At 39.0% G+C, this 17,916-nt stretch overlaps 4 non-coding genes across 4 annotated transcripts; all 4 read left to right on the top strand.

The window, feature by feature from the left end:
- Window positions 1–542: 542 nt before the first annotated feature.
- LOC147543053 (U5 spliceosomal RNA) lies at window positions 543–660 on the top strand. The gene has a single exon (XR_015224457.1). It is a non-coding gene; the product is annotated as a U5 spliceosomal RNA (small nuclear RNA).
- Window positions 661–2,226: 1,566 nt separating this feature from the next.
- Window positions 2,227–2,344, top strand: LOC147543052 (U5 spliceosomal RNA). The gene has a single exon (XR_015224456.1). It is a non-coding gene; the product is annotated as a U5 spliceosomal RNA (small nuclear RNA).
- Window positions 2,345–2,876: 532 nt separating this feature from the next.
- On the top strand, window positions 2,877–2,994 carry LOC147543051 (U5 spliceosomal RNA). The gene has a single exon (XR_015224460.1). It is a non-coding gene; the product is annotated as a U5 spliceosomal RNA (small nuclear RNA).
- A 580-nt stretch (window positions 2,995–3,574) lies between these two features.
- Window positions 3,575–3,690, top strand: LOC147543050 (U5 spliceosomal RNA). Its single transcript, XR_015224459.1, has one exon. It is a non-coding gene; the product is annotated as a U5 spliceosomal RNA (small nuclear RNA).
- Window positions 3,691–17,916: the final 14,226 nt, after the last annotated feature.

The following is a 17,916-nucleotide window of genomic DNA, read 5'->3' as shown; positions in this document are numbered from 1 at the left end:
TTTATACTATTTAGATCCTAATAAATTTTCCACCAAATGTAGTTGATATTATTATAAAGTACCCTTAGACGACAAATATCTTACGAATTGTAATATTAACTTTTAACATTTAAAAATAGTTAGAATATACTTTCAAAATGTTGGTAAAGATGAAGTATATTATAGTCCAATAGCAACCTTTGTATCTCTTCATTTTCAAAAGATGAATTAGACTTGTCGAGGTCTGTGGTAATCTATAAAATTACTTCCATTTTAGAAAAAAAATTCATCAATCATTCACTAGTAGATTACCATTTTACAGGGGCTTGGGATAATCCAAGTTAGGTACTGTCCCCATAGGTGAAATAGGAGTTAGATTGCTACTTCAATCATTATTCGAAATTTGTCCATCGACCTGCTAAAGAAATAACGATCGAGTAATTTCCACTACTAGTATCCACAAATGAAAAGACTAACTTTAGTACCACATGGTAGAAGAACTAAAGAGAAGCATTTTTGCAGCATTTCAAATACAAAGAGTGATTTTGTAGCTAAAATCATGGAACCGTGTGGTAAGCACAAAGCGAACTATTCTTTCGCCTTTTACTAAAGAATACCGTGTGCTTGCTACATTAAACGGTATACACTTATTTTTGGAAGGATTTTCCTCTTTTGGAGAATCCCCATCAATGCTTAAACCCCAACCTATTATTCACTTCAGATTACCATAGCATGAACCCTACTGGTGGTCAAATAAATATCTAAAATCAGGTGGATGACCTTAGTAAGTTCTAGTTGGTATTATTCAATTTTCTCCAGCAAATATAAGACATTGTTATAACATTTGCAACAGCTGGATGGTAATATCTGTGTCTTCATTTTCATTTTCAAGAGTAGAATCATACCCACGAGTGTTTATAATTTTCTATTATAGCGCCGCCATTTCAAACATTTGTACCATTTTTGGAAAGATTTTATGAAAAATCTCAATGTCTTGTGCGTTTTTAAAGATTATGAAACAAGACATTTTTTATGACATGTTAAGAACAATTTTAGGTCTTGTTATTCATTTACTGCAACTTTGCTGCATCTTCGTTTTATTTGGTTGTTTTATTCCTTTGTTAATGCAACATGTGTGTCCAAGGCTCCAAGCGGATGGAGAGGGCTTCGGAAAGTGACTTGCTAGCTTAACATTCCCATGGGATGAACCCTATGTCCCTTCAAAGTTCAGTCTTCTCTATTATGAATGATACTATTATTAGTTAAGACTCTCTGGGCATTTTCTTTTCAATGCCCAGACTTGGTCGAGACTGTCAGGATGAACATCTAAAGGCAGGTGGAGACACTAGAACTAGATTGACCTAAATATTGTTAGTTTATATAAATATAGAATTGAAAACTTTTATTGTTTAATCGAGGCGAAAAATATGTTTGCTTGAGATAACTATGTGTTCTTCGTATGGGTGCAGACGGTTATATGGATTCCAAGATACAACAACACGTCGTTCAGAAAGAAACACTACAATTTTTTATTCTCCGTCAAGCTTACTAATTAATGTGCTCTCTCACACGACTTTAACAACTTCAAATTCCGTCTATAAAACTTCTACTAAAATCCCTCTACAAACTTATGCGAAAAAAAAAAATTGACGTGACGTGTAGAAAATCCACAAAAAATGTTTCTCAAATAGTTGTGACTCTCTGTTCAGAACGGCGACAATCCTTAAATTGTGTCTCTTTGCAAGTACTCATTCGATGTTATTTATACTATTTATGTACTAAATAATTTTCCATTCTAAAGTACCATTAGACGACAAATATCTTATGAATTGTAATATGAACATTTAAAAATAGTTAGAGTATACTTTCAAAATGTTCGTAAAGATGAAGTATATTATAGTCGGATAGCAACCTTTGCATCTCTTCATTTTCAAGAGATGAATGAGACTCGTCGAGGTCTATGATAATCTATAAAATCACTTCCATTTTAGAAAAAAAATTCATCAACCATTCACTAGTAGTACCCATTGTACAGACATTTTTTTTTTCTTAGGATAATCCAAGTCAGGTAATGTCCCCATAGGTGAAATAGGAGTTTGCTAAAGAAACAACTTTTGAGGAGTATCCACTATCTAGTTTCCACAAATGAAAAAGATTACCTTTAGTCCCACATGAGAAAAGTACGAAAGAGAAGCATTTGTTGCCACAACTATAAAAACAAACAGTGATTTGTAGCTAAAATCATGGAACCGTGTGGTAAGCACAAAGCGAACTATTCTTTCGCCTTTTACTAAAGAATACCGTGTGCTTGCTACATTAAACGGTATACACTTATTTTTGGAAGGATTTTCCTCTTTTGGAGAATCCCCATCAATGCTTAAGCCCCAATCTATTATTCACTTCACTTCACATTACCATACCATAGGACGAACCCTATGTGTGACTGTTCCTTCTGTGTAGTCTACTCTTTGGGCAACCCTTAAGCCTAGATTTGGTTGAGACAGACTAAATAAACATCCAAGCTCAGGTAGATGACCTTATGAAGTACTAGTTGGTATTATTCAACCATATCCTTCTCCCGCTTTTAAATTATCATTATTGGTGGAGCACGCAACCTTTATCTTTATTGGTGGAGCACGCAACCTGGATGGTAATATCTGTGTCTTCATTTTCAAGAGTAGAATCATACTCACAGGTGTTTATAATTTTCTATTAAAGCGCCACCAAACATTGGTACCATTTTTCACAAGATTTTGAAATACTCCAAAACATTGAGCCAGTATTATAACTGTCTAAAAATAAAAAGATTGGCTTTAGTCCCACACGGGAGAAGTACTAAAGAGAAGCATTTGTCGCAGCATTATAAAACAAACGGTGAACTGTTTACAATAATATGGAACCGTGTTGTGAGCACAGAGCTAACTATTCTTTCGCCTTTTACTAAAGAATACCGTGTGCTCGCTACATTAAACGGTATACACTTATTTTTGGAAGGATTCTCCTCTTTTGGAGAATTCCCATTAATGCTTAAATAACAACAATTTTTAGTTTTGTCACTTCACTCTCTTTTTTGTTGAAATGTCATTCACTCTTCAACATCAAAAAAAATATATGTGCTATTGGTTGAGGAGGCCACATTACGAATGACCGTCTAAGTGAAAAGGTTACTGGTTAAGGCCACAGTACTTGAATTACCGTCCAAATGAATAGGTAGGTTAATGGTTCAGGCCACATTGCTTTAATGACCGTCGAAGTGATAGGTTATTGGTTAAGGCCACATTACTTGAATTACCGTCCAAATGAATAGGTAGGTTAATGGTTGAGGCCACAATGCTTGAATGACCGTCGAAGTGAATAGGTTGTTGGTTGAGGCCACATTACTCGAATGACCGTCGAAATAAATAGGTGAGGCCACATCACTTGAATTACCATCGAGATGAATAGGTTACCGGTTGAGGCAACATTATTTGAACGGCGTGAATAGTATTTTGATGTTATTTCTGATTGGGTTTTAGTCCCACATTGGAAAAGTACCAAAGAAGAGCATATTCTAGCAACTCTAAAGTAGAGACTGGAACCTTGATTGAATTCATGGAACCGTGTGGTGAGCACAAAGCGAACTATTCTTTCGCCTTTTACTAAAGAATACCGTGTGCTCGCTACATTTAGCGGTATACACCTATTTTTGGAGGTTTTCTTCTTTTGAAGAAAAACCCTATCAAATCAATATCAACATTTTTTCCTTCTACCTAAATTATTCAAGATCAGGATTTCCGGACATTGCTTTAATACAGCACCAAAAACCTCACAGAAGGAGTTCCCGAGTTCGAAGTCTCTCGAGTCCTTCACCGGGATGTTCAACAATTTCTTCTCGAGGTCCGTCTACAATTTCTTCCCTATTCCTTCACCAGGATGTGGGATGTTCAAGCTCGACCTCGCAGCCTTCTTCATACACAACACCCCCCTCTCATCTTCATATACATATGCAATCTCATCTACTGAACACGTATTGCCACTATCATCCTCCTCAGCCGTTTCGGTCTGTTGCAAGAAATGAAAAATAGCTAACGGTTAAAACAAAGTCAATCTTGTGTCGTTGTATGATTTTAAAATACGTATAGGTTTCTTACCATGACGAACTTCTCTCCAATGGTTTTATCATTCTCACTAGCTAAACTCGGGAAATAATCAACACCAGTCAGAGGTTTCGAAGGTTCTTCCCTCGTAGTCATCCCACCATCAGTTTTTTCCGCTTCTCCTTTTTACCATCGGTTGGATGAAGGTTGGGTTCCTGCATTTCCATTGATAACCGAAGTAACAGCATGCATTTCTCGCGTGAGAGGAAGAAATGATTCAACTTACAGTAAGACTGAACAAAGAAACATAGCCAAATAGAAGCCAAACATACTCAACATTGAAAGTCCGACATTCACTTCGAATTGCCCTTTCACGAGCCTTGACCTCTTTCAATTCCTTCTCTATATCTTAACACTAGCAACCAAAGCACGAGCCTCCATTTTCTTATCCGATGCATATTTGATTTCTGCAGATTGCGCTCGCATCTCATGCAACGCCTTCTCAAGCTGCAATCCTGAAAAGTGAGAACTTCACGGAAAAGAAAAAGATTGTTGATATCAGAGAATCAAAATTATCGAGTCGTAAAGAAAGAGCAACCGTACATCAGCCAACCATTGCTTCTCAACCCCGAATGCGTTTCTCAAATTTTCTTCCTGCCTCTCCACTTCAAGGAGTGCTATTAAGTTAGCCGCTTGTTCCCTGTATTAGGCTATCACAAGTTTCAGCTAATGCTTGCCTAATTTATTCATTTTCAGAAGTCCATTGTTTCTTCTCAATTAGAAGAAGCCCCATGTTATATTGGTAGTCGAAAAGCTGCCAAGAAAATGAGCGAATAAGAAACGGAAAACATGAGTTCATTCAGTGGTTTACTATCTACTCGAATTTAAGACTAATCATGTATTCCTTGCTTCAGTGAATGGATTACTTGAGCACTTGATTATAAACTTCATATGAAACTCGATTCGAAAGATCGCATGTAAAATAAGCAAACATTGTCTAAATGATAATTGCAACTAGGAGTTGACTACTAAATTACATTTCAAATCCCAGTAATCTAACTCAAAGGCCAAATTTTCCAATTTTTTGGGACCATAGGACATCCAACTCAAAAGTACTTGGCAAATAGTGAAGAGGACCTAGATATTATTCTCGGTTACTATGTCACCATATCCGCTTGTGGGACTAATCCCTCACACCCTCCGCGTGTGGAACTAATCCCTCACGCCTGCATGTGGCGTTACTTTTTTTCATGTTGATGACATAGTTGTGATGATTTAAAAAAGATTGACAGACTAGACATGCCTAGCCAAAGATGTTTGTTTCACTTCCTCCTAGGAAATATGTCATGGTATTTGGGAAACTATGGTTAAGGTCATTACTGAAGGAGTTATTCTGAAAACTCTAATTGCATAATAACAAAAAAAGAAAAAAAAAAAAAAAAAAAATTAAATAACAACTTAAACATTGAGGTAATGCATATACAACACTAATATTTCAAGCTAAACATTTAGTCTACACACCCAATCCAAAAAACGATGGAGTTATAAAAATGAAAACCATCGCTTGAAACGAAGAACCTTCGGCCTTTGAATTCATGGAAAAAATATAAAAATCGTAGCTTGAATCCATGAAAACCATAACTTAAAGAAAAGAACCCTATCCAGATGATTTTCAACTTTTCAGACTGAGCTAGTCCGAGACGTTTCGGGCTGGACTGGGGCAGTCAGGACGGTTTGTCTCCTCTCTGTCTGGCCCAGTCCGAGGACATGATTTGGGCCTCGGACTTGTCAGTCCGAATGGGGGGAGCCTACAGTTGTCGGAGTTTGACTAAGGTCAAACTCTCTTGGGAGGCCCCTACCCCAATTTTGGGACGCGCCTATAGACGCCTCCTTATTGTCCTCATATTTTTGTGTCGACGGCATAGTGGTGATGATTTAAATAGATTGACAGACTAAAGACATGCCTAACAAAAAAACTCTACTACTTCAGCTTGATGGGAAAATACTACATCCACACAGCTAAAGAAATAATATTGAGTAGTTTCAATTGTCTAAAAATAAAAGGATTAGTTTTAGTCCCACACGGGAGAAGTACTGAAGAGAAGCATTTGTTGCAGCAACTATGAAAACCAAGCAGTGAACTGTTTCCAAAGTCATGATTGTGATCTCTGTCAAAGTCCCAATAAAAATAGACGGCCAGACTTATACCTCATATCTGTCAAACTCCCAATAAAAACAAACGCTCAGACTTATACCTCACGTAACCGTCTAACCTGTTTTGTTATATAGAATTACCAGCGAAATGAAAAGGTTATCGTTGAATGATTATATAAGTTGTTCCATTTGACGAATTAAGTTGATACACCGTGATTTATAACTTAGGATATTCCCGTATGTATAATTATCAGTTTATAACTTAAGATTATTTCCCAAATAGCCCCTAACTTTGTGACCAGCTTCCTGCCTAGCCCTTTACTTTATCAAAAATATCCAGATGACTCCCTTTTTGAGTTATCGTTATAACTCCGTTAACCAATCATCGTCTCTCTCTCCTCCATTCATCACCCCTCTCTGCCACCTCATCGTCTTCACCGACAAAGGTCGCCGACCGACTAATTTTTCGGTCGGCGACCTTCAAACCTATTTTTTTCTCTTCTTCTTCTTCTCCTTCCCCTCTCTCTCTCTCTCTTCTGTTTTCTTTCTCTCTCCTGTTTTCTCTTTCTCTCTCCTGTTTTCTCTTTCTCTCTTGTAACTCTCTCTCTACACTGCTCAACCGCGATAGCGAGGAAGAAGAAGACCTTCAGATCTGTAGCTCTCTTATTTTCTCTCTTTCCTGTTTTATATATATATCTCTCTCTACACTGCTCAACCGCGAGAGAGAGAGAGAAAGAAGAAGACCTTCAAATTTGTAGTCGTGATTCTGCTCAACCGTGAGAGTGAGAGAGTTTAGAGAGAGAGAGAGATGGTGCACAATACGTATTATTCGTTCGAGCTACTCAAGCTCAAGAACAATTCAACAAAGATTGAATCCGTAGGATCATACGGTTCGAAGATTTTCAATGGCTGTTCTGATGGTTCCCTGATGATTTACTCACCAGAATCATCAATTTCTTCTGATCGATCTCCAACATCAGATCGGAACATTCATCGCCCGTGTAGGAGGCAGTTTCCAAAACTAGTAAGAAGCGGTTTAGGATGGCTTCTTAGATTGGCGGTTTAAGGCAGTTTCCAAATATGACATTGGCGGTTTAGATGCATTGGCGGTTTAGTGCCAATTCAATTTGGTTTCAATTTTGGTTTCTAAATTTCGTGGTTATGTCGGCTTATAACATATTTAAATAGGGATTGAGTTCTTGACTAAACCACATCAACAAACACATCAACAACTCTTCTTTAGAGAGCTAGAGAGAGAGAGAGCTAGAGAGAGAGAGAGCAAGAGTGAGAGAAATTTTTCATAGTTTTTTTGAGCGGTGTTAAATTTCTCGGTCGTCGAAGATTTAGTATAGAAGGTTAATTTCTATACGGTACCATCTTGGGACGAACTTGCGGGTTGTGTGAGTCGTCTTCATATATCCTTCAATAAAGATTTCTTGTTCGTCCGAGGACGTAGGCTTTAAAGCCGAACCTCGTTAAATTCTGTTCGCATATTTGATTTTGACTTAGCTTTTTGATTAATCTTCATAATCGGATCAATTTCTAGGATAGGTTCGATAGCTTCCGCGACTTTTAGTTATAACAATTGGTACCAGAGCCTTGTTGAGATTGAACGAAGAGAAGATGGGATCGAGAAGTGGTACGGTCAAAGCAGGGAAATATGAGATAGAGAAGTTCAATGGGAAAAACGATTTTTCTTATTGGCGGATGCAGATGAAGAATTTGCTAATCTCGCAGAAATTACACAAGACGTTGACGGGAAAGAAACCAGGAGATATGTCAGATGAGGATTGGGAAGAGTTAGATCTCGATGCACGGGCTACCATTATGTTGTGTCTTGAGAGGGACGTGGCGTTCCTAGTAGACGAAGAAACAACGGCGGCGGGTGTGTGGTTAAAGCTAGAAAGCAGTTTCATGACGAAAACTTTAACGAATCGGGTCTACTTAAAATCCAAATTATTCACATGTAGAATGGAAGAGGGTTCTTCTATTCAGGAATATGTGAATAGGTTTGACAGGATTATCTCAGATTTGAAGGATATTGATGTTAAGGTTGAGGATGAGGACCAAGCCCTCATATTGTTACTTTCATTACCTAAATCCTATGAGAACCTTGTTCAAACTTTGATGCTTGTTGGTGATAGTCTAACCATGGAAGAGACGAGAAATTCGCTATTAGCGGATGACCTTCGTAAGGTTGCTACTAGCAGTATGGCGTCGGGTGGAGTAGACAAGGAACAAGCACAAGGGTTGTTTGTAACGAGGGGGAGGAGTAATGAAAGGGGAAAGGGAAAGGGCGGGAAATCTAGATCCAAATCTAGAGGCTCTTTCAAGAAAACGTGCTTTAGTTGTGGTGAGCTTGGCCACTTGAAAGCGGCTTGTCCAAAGATAAAGTTGAAGCAAAAGAACGAAGGATACAAGGAGAAACAAGAGATGCAAGAGGCGGGATATGTGTCAGAAGAGGCGGACGAATGTTTCTCGGTGATAGAGGTGTCTGAGAAGATCTTCGATAAGTGGATGCTTGATTCAGGGGCGTCACACCATATGTGCCCAAATAGGGAGTGGTTTACTACCTATAGGAGTATAGATGGTGGTACAGTTATACTGGGTGATGATAGTATATGTAAAACTGTGGGACTCGGAACAATACGGATCAAGATGCACGATGAAGTGGTGAGAACATTGACGGACGTAAGACACATACCCGATTTGCGGAAAAATCTAATTTCCATTGGTGTGTTGGAGAGGAACGGCTGTAAGATAATTATAGAGAATGGCTCCATAAAAGTCGTTAAGGGTTCTTTGGTGGTAATGAGAGGTACTCGTTACGGAAATTTATACAAACTTTTGGGGACACCAATTACGGGAGATGTAGCAGTAGGAATCAGTGGAAGGGATCCAACGGCTAGTACGAGGCTTTGGCATATGCGCCTTGGGCATATGTCAGAAAAGGATCTATCTTTGATGTGCGGGAAAGGCTTGTTGAAGGACATGAAGAAGCCTTGCATGGAGTTTTGTGAGCATTGTGTGTTCGGGAAGGCACACAGGGTGACGTTCTCTACAAGCAAGCACAGGAGCAAAGAGGTGTTAGACTACGTACACACCGATGTCTGGGGACCGGCAAAGTTACCTTCCAAGGGTGGTTCCAGGTATTTTGTTACATTCGTTGATGATCATTCGAGATTTGTCTGGCTTTATTTTCTGAAGCATAAGAATGAGGTATTCAACACATTCCTGGTGTGGAAAGCAATGGTTGAGAACAAAACTGGTCGAAAGCTGAAGACGTTAAGGTCGGATAATGGGACCGAGTACACGGATGGGGCATTCAAGGAGTTTTGTAATCAGGAAGGCATTGTGAGGCACTGGACAGTAGTAAACACACCTCAGCAGAATGGAGTCGCAGAGAGATTGAACCGTACACTACTTGAGAAGGCTAGATGTATGCGCTCCAATTCGGGATTAGGCGTAGAATGGTGGGCAGAATCTGTTGCTACAGCTTGTTATATTGTGAACAGGTCTCCACATTCTTCTTTAGATGGCGGCATACCTTACGAGGTGTGGTCAGGTGAACATGCAGATTACGGGAGACTTAAGGTTTTCGGTTGTACGGCCTATTACCATGTTAAAGGTAACAAACTTGACAATAGAGCAAAGAAGGCAATTTTCTTAGGATATGCTACAGGAGTCAAGGGTTATCGGCTATGGTGTACGGAAGACAAGAAGTTTGTAATCAGCAGAGATGTGGTGTTTGACGAGTCATCTATTGTAGCTATGGCGAAAGCTACGGTGCCTAGTTGTGGTGATGTTGGGTCTACTAAAGCTCAAGTAGTGGAAGTAGAAGCCGAAGACCAACGGGTTTCTAGGAATCATGATTAGGTGGAGCATCAGGATAATACTCAGGATGAGGAAATTGATGAACCCGATCATGAGGAGGTTCAAGGGGAAGGTACACAAGTTTTACAACAACAACAGCAGGATGTTTCGGTACACACTAGGCCGAAACGGTTATATAAGCCGGTACAGAGGTTAGGGTCAGACAAACCTCTTAGGCATTACGGGCAAGCAAATGTGGTTGAGTATGCACTCTCGGTGGAAGACGACGAGCCGGTCACCTTCAAACAAGCTATTACCGCGGCGGAAAGAGAGAGTTGGTTAGTTGCTATGCAAGAAGAGATGGAGTCCCTTCACAAGAACAAGACATGGGAGGTTGTCCCATTTCCCGAAGGGAAGTCTGTTATTGGTTGTAAATGGGTGTACAAGAAGAAAGAGGATTCTTCCGAGATCAAGGGTACAAGGTATAAGGCAAGACTAGTGGCCAAGGGTTATGCACAGAAAGAAGGGGTCGACTACAATGAGATTTTCTCACCAGTCGTGAAACATACTTCTATTCGGGTGCTATTGAGTATTGTTGCTCATAGTGATCTTGAGCTGGAACAACTCGATGTTAAAACCGCCTTCTTGCACGGAGATTTGGAAGAAGAAATTTATATGGCTCAACCTGAGGGATACAAGGTTGAGGGTAAAGAAAATCAAGTATGTCGTTTGAGGAAGTCTCTTTACGGATTGAAACAATCCCCTCGCCAATGGTACAAACGATTTGATTTTTTCATGCTAAAGCATGGTTTTCGCAGAAGTGACTATGATTGTTGTGTATACATCAAGAAACTTCGCGAAGGTGACTTTATTTATCTCCTTTTGTATGTGGATGACATGCTTATTGCTTCTCGAAGCATGGTGGAGATAGATAAGTTGAAATCTCAACTCAATCAAGAGTTTGAGATGAAAGACATGGGCGCTGCAAAGAAGATACTGGGAATGGAGATTAAGAGAGAGCGATCAAGTAAGAAACTATACTTGAATCAGAAAGGTTACATCGAACGAGTAGTTTCTCGATTCGGGATGCAAAATGCGAAGGCGGTGTCAACACCTTTGGCACCACACTTCAGGCTCTCGGGAAAACAATCTCCCACTACTACGGTGGAGAAGGATCATATGGATCGTATACCGTATGCTAGTGCAGTTGGCAGTTTGATGTACGCTATGGTGTGTACTCGTCCGGATATTTCACAGGCGGTCAGTGTGGTTAGTAGGTTTATGGCAAATCCGGGGAAGACACATTGGGAAGCTGTGAAGTGGGTCTTGAGGTACTTGAAGGGTACTGTTGATACGGGTTTGTGCTTTGGTGGAGACACATGTCAGGTAAGCGGTTATGTTGACTCGGATTATGCTGGCGATCTAGATAGAAGACGATCTACTACTGGTTATGTATTTAAGGTACATGGTGCTCCAGTTAGTTGGCGATCGATGTTACAATCTACAGTTGCGTTATCTACTACGGAGGCCGAGTATATGGCTATGGCCGAGGGTGTGAAGGAAGCATTGTGGTTGTGGGGTCTTCTGGATGATCTAGGGATTAAGCAGGAGTGCGTGGATGTATGGTGTGATAGTCAAAGTGCAATCCACTTGGCGAAGAATCAGGTTCATCATGCTCGCACTAAGCATATCGATGTCAGGTATCACTTTGTACGGGATGTCATAGAGGAAGGTGATGTTTCTCTCATGAAGGTACACACATATGAGAATCCCGCAGACATGTTGACTAAAGTGGTGACGTGTAGCAAGTTTCAGCATTGTCTGGAATTGCTACAAATCGGCTCGTGTTAAGTTGCCCGAAAGGGCGTAATGGCGACAAGGTAATCTTTATGTGAAGGGTTGGTAGAACTACGGTAGGCTTGATCCTGTAAAAAGGGTACGTAGGCAGCCATGGTCATATGGTGCAGTCGGATGAAGTTACAAGAAGCAGATATATCTTACAAGGAGTATCCTGGTGTTCGTCCAAAATTTGAAGTATATCAAATTGTGTACGAGGTGGAGAATTGTAGGAGGCAGTTTCCAAAACTAGTAAGAAGCGGTTTAGGATGGCTTCTTAGATTGGCGGTTTAAGGCAGTTTCCAAATATGACATTGGCGGTTTAGATGCATTGGCGGTTTAGTGCCAATTCAATTTGGTTTCAATTTTGGTTTCTAAATTTCGTGGTTATGTCGGCTTATAACATATTTAAATAGGGATTGAGTGCTTGACTAAACCACATCAACAAACACATCAACAACTCTTCTTTAGAGAGCTAGAGAGAGAGAGAGAGCAAGAGTGAGAGAAATTTTTCATAGTTTTTTTGAGCGGTGTTAAATTTCTCGGTCGTCGAAGATTTAGTATAGAAGGTTAATTTCTATACGGTACCATCTTGGGACGAACTTGCGGGTTATGTGAGTCGTCTTCATATATCCTTCAATAAAGATTTCTTGTTCGTCCGAGGACGTAGGCTTTAAAGCCGAACCTCGTTAAATTCTGTTTCCATATTTGATTTTGACTTAGCTTTTTGATTAATCTTCATAATTGGATCAATTTCTAGGATAGGTTCGATAGCTTCCGCGACTTTTAGTTATAACAGCCCGAAGAAACTGTTCTTTTCTTGTTCAAAAGAGGGGTAAAGATTTAAAATTTCAGATTTTTAGTTCGGTTCAATTTGACAGTTCTGTGATTACTGATGATGAAGACGAAATGAGTGAGGGATTTTTTGAAGCAATTAAGGAATTAGAAAGAATGGTTAGAGAACCATTTGATGTTCTTGAGGAGATGAATAACAAACTTTCATATAGAGAATTGCAGTTGGTTCTGTTATATTTTTCTCAAGAAGGAAGAGATTCTTGGTGTGCTTTAGAAGTATTGTTGATGGCCCCCTTTCTCCCCCACCAGCTGCCCTCCCTGCTTCTTCTACCGAAGGCTCATCTTCTTCTCTACCAAATCTTGGTTATGTTTACTGGTATAGAGTAAATCAAATGCTTATCTCTTGGCTAAATGCCACATTAACTGAACCCATTCTCACTCAAGTCCTTGGTCTAACTTCCTCAAGAGCTGTATGAGAATCTCTTCAAAGAACCTTCTCCTCTGTTAACTCAGTAAGACTCATGGATCTCAAACTTCAACTTCAAACTTCTAAGAAAGACTCCCTCTCTGTTTCTGAGTTTCTTCTTCGTCTCAAATCTCTCTCTGTCTCTTTGGCTGCCATTGGTCATCCTGTTGCTGATGATGAAATGGTTCTTATAGTGCTTGCTGGTCTTGGTACTGATTATGAGGGTTTTGTCACCTCCATTACCACTCGAGCTATTCCTCCCACCTTCTCTGAACTTCATTATCTGCTGCTTACTCATGAATTCAGATTTCAATTTGTGGCCAGCTCAAATCCCTCTCCAACTACTCTCCTTTCTCAATCTACTTCTCCAATCATTACTCACTCACCTCCTTTCTCTCGTTCTTATAATCCAAACTACAACTCTAATAGAGGTTTCAGAGGTCGGTCTTATCACATATGTGGTGGTCGAGGAAGAAATTCAAACAGAGGACATTCTCAGAGGTCCTATGTTCTTGGACCACCACCAGATCGATAACCAATTATCTGCCAGTATTGTGGAAAACATGGCCACTCAGCTCGTCAATGCTACTTTCTTCAGAGAACCACTAAGTTAAATTAGTCATTTGCTGCTCTAGATATTGACTCCATCACTGCTGATCCTCACTGGTACATGGATTCAGGTGCTACCTCCCACATTGCTTCAGATGCTGCCTCTCTCATTTCTCGCTCAGAAGCTCCTGTTTCCAGAAAGTGTCATGGTTGGTAATGGGAACACAACTACAGTTTAAGGAGTTGGTAATTTCTGCTTGCCCTCTACTAAAATTAAACACCCTAATTGTACTTTCATTCAAGAAAAAACTTAATTTTTCTCTCTCGTCTTCTTCAGGATCTTAACTGTATTGTCGTTTTCCATCGAAATGGTTTTTATGTTCAGGATCTTCCCATAGGGAAGAAACTTCTCGTCGTAACGATGTCTGATGGTCTTTTCTGACTGTCCTCTGCTCCTCCATCCACTGCTCATCTCAACCTTTTTGCTCAACATCTACCACCTGGCACTCGTACTTCATCAGAAGTCTGGCATCGTCGTATTGGTCATGTCAACCTACAAAATTTCAAGTTATTAGTCAATCAAATGTTATTACCTTTATCTAACTCTGTAATGACAAAATTTCAATGTGAAAGTTGTGTTTCGGGAAAACATCACTAATTTCCTTTCTCTTCCGTTAATCATCAATTAAAGTATCCTAATGAATTGATCCATTTTGAGATCTTTAAAAACCTAGTTGAAAATCAATTTTCAAGACAAATTAAAATTCTTCAAACATATGGTGGAGGCGAGTACATCAGTACCGAAATAGCAAATTTTCTTACTACAAATGGTACTTACTATCGCAGAACTTGTCCACACACTCCCCAGCAAAACGGAGTGGTTGAGCGAAAAATTCGCCATCTCGTGGAAATTGCTCTTTGTCTCCTTCATCATTCTTCTGCACCTCTGAAATTCTGGGTTGATGCTTTTCAGACAACCATCTTCACAATTAATCGTCTCCATCTTTAATTCATAATGGAATCTCTCATTTTGAGAAGTTGTTTAACAAGAAACCTGATTATAACCTTCTTCGTACATTCGGTTGTCGTTGTTATCCCTTACTCATCCCCTATCAATCTTCCAAACTTGATTTCAAAACGAAAGCATGTATTTTTCTTGGCTAAAGTATCAATCACAAGGGATATCGGTGCTTAGACGAAAATTCCTCTCGAGTTTACATCTCTAGAAATGTTCTATTTGATGAATCTCTCTTTCCTTTTGCCTCTTATTCATCAACGAAATACCCAAATAAAAACTCTAATTTACCTCTGTTTTCTCTCACTTGGTCTGTTCTATTAAGGGAAAACAGTCCAACTGGCATTCCTCGTCCACCTGTCTCCCAACGGCTCAGAACACCCACAACTGTTCTTTCTTACCCTTCTCGTGTTGGTGACACTCACCCACCTACTTGTCTAGTGAATCAACATGTAGGTCTTCTTCACTCACCTACTTTTCAGGGTCGTACACGCGCTTCTAACTCTAACGGAAGTTCTAGCCGTTTCGCACCACCTGTCCCACCCAACAGTAACCCTAATTCCATTAACGACCATGTGTCTCATATCACACCTGTTGTCGTCCCTCCACCTGTTGTGGTACCTCCACCTGTTCCTCTTACACCCACTACTATGTCTCCTACTCCACCTATTCCTCTTACACCCACTACTGTGTCTCCTACTCCACCTGTTCGTCTTACACCCACTACTGTGTCTCCTACTCCACCTTCTTCTTCTCCAATTCAAATGACTTTAGCAGAACAGAGTAACGATCCCTCCCAACCAGTACAACCACCACCTTCCTCTTCTACCTCTATTCACCCAATGATCACTCGCAAATCTAAGGTATTTCTTTCTTCTATGTTATCTAATCATATTTCTTCTGCCAGTAATTCGAAGCTTGAAGAACCTACCACATTTCTTCAAGCTTCGAAACAACATCACTGGCTACAAGCAATGGAGACTGAAATGAACGCTCTCCCTAAAAATCAAACTTGGACTCTGATTCCAAAAGACTCTAATATGAACATTATTGACTATAAATGGAACTATCACACTAAACAAAGAGCTGATGATCAAATCGAACGTTACAAAGCTAGATTGTAGCTCGGGGATACTCTCAACAACATGGAATCGATTATGATGAAACTTTCAGTCCTGTGGTTCGTCCATCCACTATTAGGGCAATTTTATTGATGACCATCTCTGGCAATTGGAGCATTCGTCAATTAGACGTCATAAATGTTATTCTAAATGGTGATCTTTCTGAATGTGTCTTCATGACTCAACCAAAGGGTTTTATAGATCAAAACTTTCCCAATCACATGTTTAATTAAATAAGGCCTTATATGGCCTCAAATAGGCTCCAAAAGCTTGGCACTACAAATTTATTCTTTTCTCACCTCTTTGGGATTCAAACAACCTAAATCTGATCCATCCATGTTCTATCATCGTTCTTCTACTGGTTTAACCATTCTATCATTATATGTTGACAATATTATAGTTACTGGTTCTTCAGTCCCTAATTTTACAAATTTTAATTCAAAGCTTGAAACAAAAATTCGACATGACTGATATGGGGAATCTCACATATTTCCTTGGTATGGATGTTTTTTTATGGGCCTAGGAAGTTACCCTAAAAGGTCACCACCCGCAAGTATACGGACACCAAGTAATAATATCCCGGTAAGACCAGAGTCGATCCTCAGAGACTAAGTGAAACCTATTCTAAGACTTAGAAGTAGCACGGTTTTTGTTTTTGACAGTGGTTTTGGTGATAAAATACTAAAGCAAATAATGAAAATGAACTCAAATGGGGGAGAAAGCTTAGAGTTTCTGAATTCACCACATAAAATCACTTTAAGAACCAATAATTAGACAAATTAAATCTCTCTTTTTATAACTCAAAATTCAAGGTAATGAACTACCCAAATTCCGGAAGATGTTTTGTTTAAAATCCCGATTGATAATCATTTTATTTTGAAAAACAAACCTCTAAACTATTATTTATTAGTTGATAAGTATACACCATCAAAGGACTTGACCTAAGCATGATGTATCAAACCTAAAAGCATAGAAAATGAAAAGATAACCGATTTAATAAAATAACTTAAACGTTGAAGCACGATCAAAAGAATTCATCAAATAGTTATATGTCGTCTAAAAGATCAAATATGGTTTCATCATTAACCCTAGATAGAAGATTAAGAGATAAAAATGGAGGAAGAATTAGGCTTTTCTCACTGATTTTCCTCTAGAAGCCAAACAGATCCCTAAGGAAAGTAATTTTCCAGCAAGTGGGAAAATAATTTTGTAGCAGCACTTCCTAACCAAACATGGTCTTCTTCTCCAACAAAATTTCTCTTTCTACTGTTTTTATTTTCCTTCAAATCAGAGAATCAAGACTCAATTAAATGAGAAGCTTCATATAATATTAAGAAATAAAACAATTCTCTCTCTTTATACAAATCTTGTTGGGGTCCCTCCTTATAATAAAAGGACTACTAATTGAAGTAGGATTTCCCTTATTCCTTGTTTGAGGAAAAAATAGGAACTTCAATTTTTTCAAGCCTAAAAAAGAATTCCTATTTCTATTGGTAAACCTCCATATTTATCATTATAAAAGGAAATGAAAGGGAAGAAATTATTCACAACTTCCAGAACAAAGAGAAGTCAGAGAAAGAGAGATTTCTGAAGTGGTTCTCTCAAGAGAGATTGAAAGAGAAGAATATTGGTTTGAAGAAAAGAAGATTATTAATCTTGGAAAACAATTTAGTTTGTGGTTATCTTCTTCAACCTTTGGTAATCTAGGATTTGTTCAAATCCTAAGGAGTAAGAGATTTCTCTTTCTTTGTTTCTTTGTTCAGTTTGTCCACCATAGTTTTGGTGAAGAGTTGTTATCCAAGAGGGTTTCTACACATCTTAAAAAATTAATTAATCCCCTATTGCTTTAGGTAAGAATTGTGTAACCCATTATTTAATCATAGTGGAAGATTGCTGGACTAGGTCCCGTGGTTTTTTACCTTACATATTGGAGGGGTTTTTTGTCACGTTAAATAATCTTGGTGTCTCTGCTTTTACTTTCACATTCTTTATATTCCTGAACAAGTTAATTAAGTTATTTTTTCCCAACAAGTGGTAATAGAGCTCAGGTTGGATTTATTGTTCAGAAATATGGAAGTGAATAGTAATCGTATGATTAGTTTAGATGGAGAA

Source organism: Eschscholzia californica, unplaced genomic scaffold (genome assembly GCF_041429995.1).
Source record: "Eschscholzia californica isolate CP2 unplaced genomic scaffold, dmEscCali1.0.p SCAF_4, whole genome shotgun sequence".
In the NCBI taxonomy this organism is placed as follows: domain Eukaryota; kingdom Viridiplantae; phylum Streptophyta; class Magnoliopsida; order Ranunculales; family Papaveraceae; genus Eschscholzia; species Eschscholzia californica.
Note: the sequence above shows the minus strand (reverse complement) of the source record. Positions and strands in the feature narration are given on the sequence as shown.